Source organism: Bos indicus, chromosome 8 (assembly GCF_029378745.1).
Source record: "Bos indicus isolate NIAB-ARS_2022 breed Sahiwal x Tharparkar chromosome 8, NIAB-ARS_B.indTharparkar_mat_pri_1.0, whole genome shotgun sequence".
Lineage (NCBI taxonomy): Eukaryota > Metazoa > Chordata > Mammalia > Artiodactyla > Bovidae > Bos > Bos indicus.
Genome location: NC_091767.1, coordinates 73,344,950 through 73,350,611, shown reverse-complemented (window position 1 = coordinate 73,350,611; position 5,662 = coordinate 73,344,950). Strand labels below are relative to the sequence as shown.

Genomic DNA, 5,662 nt, shown 5'->3' with positions numbered 1-5,662 from the left:
TGGAGGTGGGAGAGGATTCGAGTTAAGTCCAACAGAGACAGAGTAGATGATGACTTCTAAGATGAGGAAGGTAATCAGAGCAACACTGGAACCATCATCTGAAGCTGCAAAGAATAGAGCTGACATACTGAATAAGCTAAATCAATAACATGAGAAACAAACCTGAAAAGATGTAGGGAAACAGAAAAAAAAATACAGGTGTGGGGGATTATTAAAATAATAGATATGTTGCACTGCATGGTATCTGCATTCAGCAGTTTGTTCCTGCTGGCTGTTCAAAAGACAGTGCGATATAAATTCAGTATCTGGCATCGTTGGTTTTTTTGCTTTGTGCATGTTAGACCTGGTATTTCTACTGATACAAGTATCCTTTTAGTTTCTTATACTGGTCAGTTTGACAGAATCTTCAAAAGTAACTAATACTTTTTTTTCTTACGGTTGTCATTAAGAACTAGACAGATCCCATCTCCTGACCCTAAACAGGATCCTATAGTAAACTGCTTGAGGAAATTGGGTCTTTGAAGATTACAGGTGGCAAACTTAGAAGTGAACTCCACTGAAGATCTAAGAGGCCCAACTAAAACAACGTGGCAGGCATCACAGCTGTGGATTGAGCAGAACTTCTTGAACGGGCTACCTTGAAGATGACAACCTCGGAGGAGCTATGGTGACTGGCAGTGGAAAGAATCAGGACGTGTGAAAAATCCTTAAAAATTTATTGACTTAAATAACTTTGCCTATGTTAATGAATAAAAAGAAACCTTTTGTGCAGAAAGTCAGCATATAAAAAAAAATAAAATAAAATAATAGATATGGATGAGAGAATTTGATACAGCTCAAGGTTGACGAGGGCTCTTTAAGAAACAGAACCAAAGATCAAGGATGACACTGAGAAAATCTTTCTGAAAAAAAAGCACTGTTTGTAAATAGAAAAGAATCACTGTGTTTCAAACTGACGCTCTGAAAACAGCATCTCACTTCCTGGAAAAACTGAACGAGAAGGGTAAAAGGGTAAAGAAGAATATATTCTATAATAATTTGGGCTTCAAAACTGGTGTCCTCAGGTACACCTATGGCTGATTCATGTGAATGTATGGCAAAAACCACTACAATATTGTAAAGTAATTAGCTTCCAATTAAAATAAATAATTTATTTTAAAAATAGAAAAATTAAATTGGTGTTCTGGAAAAGAACAAAACCAGACTTTTCTTTTGCAAAACTGTCAGAAAAATACAGTGTGAGCAACTACATTAATACTATTCTTCTGAGAATTTTTAATGTAGTAAAGTTCATTTCAAGTGAGAAAGTCACACTAGATATTCTTTGCTATGTAGAGCTCATACAATATATCTATGCATTCTTCTTGAGAAAAATCGCTTCATATTGTCAATTTAAAGGTAAATCAAAATTAAGAATTCAAGCACAGGTGAATCATCATAAAAAGAACTCCAGGTGAAGAAACTTCTTGGTTTGGGCCCGAACTCAGAAATCCTTAGAGACTGCAAGCTTTCAGGGCAACGTGCAGCCTGAGGATAAAACTCAATATGCCACGTCTTCACTCAGCTACTCTTCCTTCACTTCAAAAATTCCTTCCCAGACCCAGGAAATGGGGTTGTTGCTTCCTGTTCTCCTACCCATGGTTAATCTGTTTTATTTTGTTATTGCTGGTATGGAGATAAAACCAGTCGATCCTAAAGGAAATCGACCTGTAATATTCGTTGGAAGGTCTGATGCTGAAGCTGAAGCTCTAATACTTTGGCCACCTGATGTGAAGAGCCAACTCATTGGAAAAGACCCTGATGCTGGGAAAGATTGAGAGCTGGAGGAGAAGGGGATCATAGAGGATGAGATGGTTAGATAGCACCATTGACTCAATGGACATGAATGTGAGCAAACTCTGGGAGATAGTGAAGGACAGGAAACCTTGCTGTGCTGTAGTCCATGGGGCTGCAACTTAGCAACTGAATAACAACAATTGTTATGATCACTTAATAACCAATACTGATACATTGTAGCTAAAATAGGCTTTATTTTACATGTTTGGAACTCTGAGCTAAGGTAATTAGGGAAAAAAAGCATTTTTTCTATATCCTCTAGGGCATGCATGCATGCTAAGTTGCTTCAGTCATGTCCAACTCTTTGCTACCCAATGGGCTCTACGCCTCCAGGCTCCTCTGTTCATGGGATTCTCTGGGCAAGAATACTGGAGTGGGTTGCCATGCCCTCCTCCAGGGGATCTTCCGGACCTAGGGATCGAACCTGTGTCTCTTTCATTAGCAGGTGGGTTCTTTACCACTAGGGCCACCTGAGAAGCCCATCCTCTAGGGCAGCAGTCCCCAACTTTTTGGGTCCGGGGGAAAAGGTTTCGTGCAAGACAGTTTTTCCACTAATCAGGAGGGAGATGGTTTCAGGATGATTCACGTACATTACACTCATTATGCACTTTATTTCTATTATTATTTCATCAGTTCCACTTCAGATCATCAGGCATTAGATCCTAGAAGGTGGGGACCCCTGCTCTAGGGAGAGGTGCATAGTCCAAGAAAATAGACATTTTCATAGTTTTGGAACCCAAGTCATGATTTCTACATCTAAAAGGTTTGCATTATAGGAGTTATTCATCTTTATTTTAATTAGTTTATTATGTTTAAAGGCTTGATTTTTATTTTATCTTATTGAAGTGTAGTTGATTTATACTACTGTGCTGATCTCTGCTGTACAACAAAGTGATTCAGTTATACACATGTATACATTCTTTTTTTATATTCTTTTAAAGAATCTGCCTGCAATGTAGGAGACCTTGGTTAAATCCCTGGGTCAGGAAGATCCCCTTTAGAAGGGAATGGCTACCCACTCCAGTATTCTTGCCTGGAACCAGTCAATCCTTAAGGAAATCAATCCTGAGTATTAACTGGAAGCACTGATGCTGAAGCTGAAGAGCAAATTCATTGAAAAAGACCCTGATGCTGGGAAAGATTGATGGTAAAAGGAGAAGAGGGTGACAGAGGATGAGATGCTTGGATGGACATGAGTTTGAGCAAACTCTGACAGCTAGTGAAGGACAGGGGAGGCTGGCGCGCTGTAGCCCATGGGGTTGCAAACACTGGGACGTGACAGAGTGACTGAACAACAACAAGATAGCAGGCGAGTAGCAAGTCTTCCTGTGTCTCTGTTTCCCAGTGGGGTATTGAATCTAGAACCTTATTTCTGACACCCAGGGTGAGTTACCAGCCTCTCAGTGGGCTCAGGCCTTGAATTGTTTGTATCACCAGGTATGATGACTGCTGAGAGCTATTACATGTGACTCATCTGGGGTTACTAGCTTTTGAAGCATTAAGATGACATTTGAATATACATAATTTCATTATTCATTAACGATTCAGAAGGGAGGGTGGCATCTTACAGTGTCATAAATTATGTCTCTGGACCTGTTAAGACACCATGTGGATTAGGATCACTTAGTTAAAAATGCAGATTTAGGTGCCCCAATCCAGACCAGTGAATCAGTCACTGGCATTTACAAACCAGAAGTTTAGACTTTTTGTCCGCACTGCACAGCATGTGGGATCTTAGATTCCTGACCAGGGATTTAATCTGTGCCCTCTGCATTGGAAGTGTGGAATTTTAACTGCTGGATCGCCAGGGAAGTTGTCCCAGAAATTTGGATTTTAAAACAAAATCTCCCTGTAAGAAATAAAAACTTAAAGTGGTCCATTTTCAAGGACAACTAGCCTAGAATCTGCTGGTGTAATAGCTGTTAGGATACTTGCAAGGGAAAGGGAGAGAAATCCAAGTGACTTTTTGGGGAGATTGTTAACCCCATAGTGCTTAGCCAATGGGGAAATGGGGTAAAAACCCCATTGTAATGACTCTGGGTGTGTCTGCCCACCAGACACCCGTTCTTGTGAGACTGTCATTACAGCCTGGCTTCTAGTTGGACCTTGTGTCTTCAAGTCCATTCCTTGGGTTTCGGCCGGTGGGCTTTATTCCCCACAACCCCATGCTAAAAAATGTGGCTTTTATATATGTTACTTGAGAACCACTGCTTTAGTGCCATCAGTATGAACATTAACACTTACTGTTCGGAAGGTTTAGAAAGTAGGAGGTTGAGTCTAAATTGTTCTGATTCTCTGATATATTGGACATAACTTCTTTCAGTAAAAAGCTATTATAAACTTTAACTTGTTTGCATATCTGCCTAAAAATAGAAAAATATAAAGTTCAATTATATAATATCCTAAAAATGTATACAGTTTTCCACCTGAAAATATATTCATATATTCATTCTGAAAAGGTACCAAAATAGCTTTACTGGAATGATTTTGTATCTTTAAGAGATTTTCCTTCTTTCCTGTTTTGAACCGAGTGATTTGTCCTTATGGGGTTCCAAACATCTCCAACGTCAATCATTTGCTGTTGTTCAGTCGCTAAGTTGTGTCCCACTCTTTTGTGATCCCATGTACTGTAACCCCTCAGGCTCCTCTGTCCATGGGATCTTCTAGGCAAGAATACTCGAGTGGGTTGCCATTTCCCTCTCCAGGGGATCTTCCTCACCCGAGGATCAAACTCGAGTCTCCTACGTTGTTGGCAGGCGAATTCTTTACCGCTGAGCCACCTGGGAAGCCCAGTGTCAATCATAGGTTATCATTTTATTTTAGCTCCATTTTTTGGCACCTTCATGAGAGGCAGCTTATTTCCCCACCAGGTGGCGCTCTCTAGCTAATGCACTGGGCTTAGTTGCCTTTAAGAGTGCATCCATCTTAAAAAAACAACCTCACAGCTCTATCAATTGCATTTATTACTCTAAGGGTAATTTTTATCCTCAGAAATGACTACAAAACTGGAAAGAATATACATTTTTTGTTTGTTTTCAGGAAGACCATTTATCTGAGTATAATCCTTGTACTATCATAAGTTGAATGAGGTCCAGAACAAAGGTTCTAGAATGTGGAGGCCAGAGAGCAGAGGTGGGGGTGAGCTTGTACTGACGATGCTCCATTTCCTCAGGTATAGGTTATCATTCGGGTAGGAGCACCAGCCCAATTGTAGAGGTCATTGCATCAAGCACAGACACACGGTATAAGGTAGAATGTCCCAGATGCATGGGTAGCTCAGGCTTGATTCTGCTAAGAATCAAAGCTTGGATGTCCAATTCGGTGAGTGTTGTATGACAGCTAGAGATTCTAGACGTCAGGCAACCACGTAGCTTCAGCTAGAGAAATACATGTGCATTTATGACAATACTCCACCCTTTCCCACTCCCGCCCCCAAGCCCTGAAAAGGCTGGGGAGGGGAAGAAATAGGCAGTGGACTTTGGCACCCAGGGGAATTCGTGAGAGCTGACAGAAGCAATGGGAACACAGCCATGCAGGCTAGGTTCAGTGCAGGACGTGGGCCCTGGAGCAAATGAGTTAAAAGGCATGGGAACTTAGAATTGAGGCAGAAACCCAAGCAAATGGGCCAGGCAGACATCCTCTTTCAGGACCGCTGTGGGTCAGAGTACCTACTATCATACTTTTTAAAAAATTAATAAATTTTTTGGCTGCATTGCATCTTCGTTGCTGCGTGTGGGCTTTCTCTAGTTGCAGTGAGCCGGGGGCTGCTCTTCACTGTGGTGCGTGGGCTTCTCATCGCTGTGGCTTCTCTTGCTGTGGAGCATGG

General features: G+C 41.1%; 1 non-coding gene across 1 annotated transcript; it reads left to right on the top strand.

Moving 5' to 3' along the window:
* Nucleotides 1-229: 229 nt before the first annotated feature.
* Nucleotides 230-366, top strand: LOC139184705 (small nucleolar RNA SNORA8). The gene has a single exon (XR_011568270.1). It is a non-coding gene; the product is annotated as a small nucleolar RNA SNORA8 (small nucleolar RNA).
* Nucleotides 367-5,662: the final 5,296 nt, after the last annotated feature.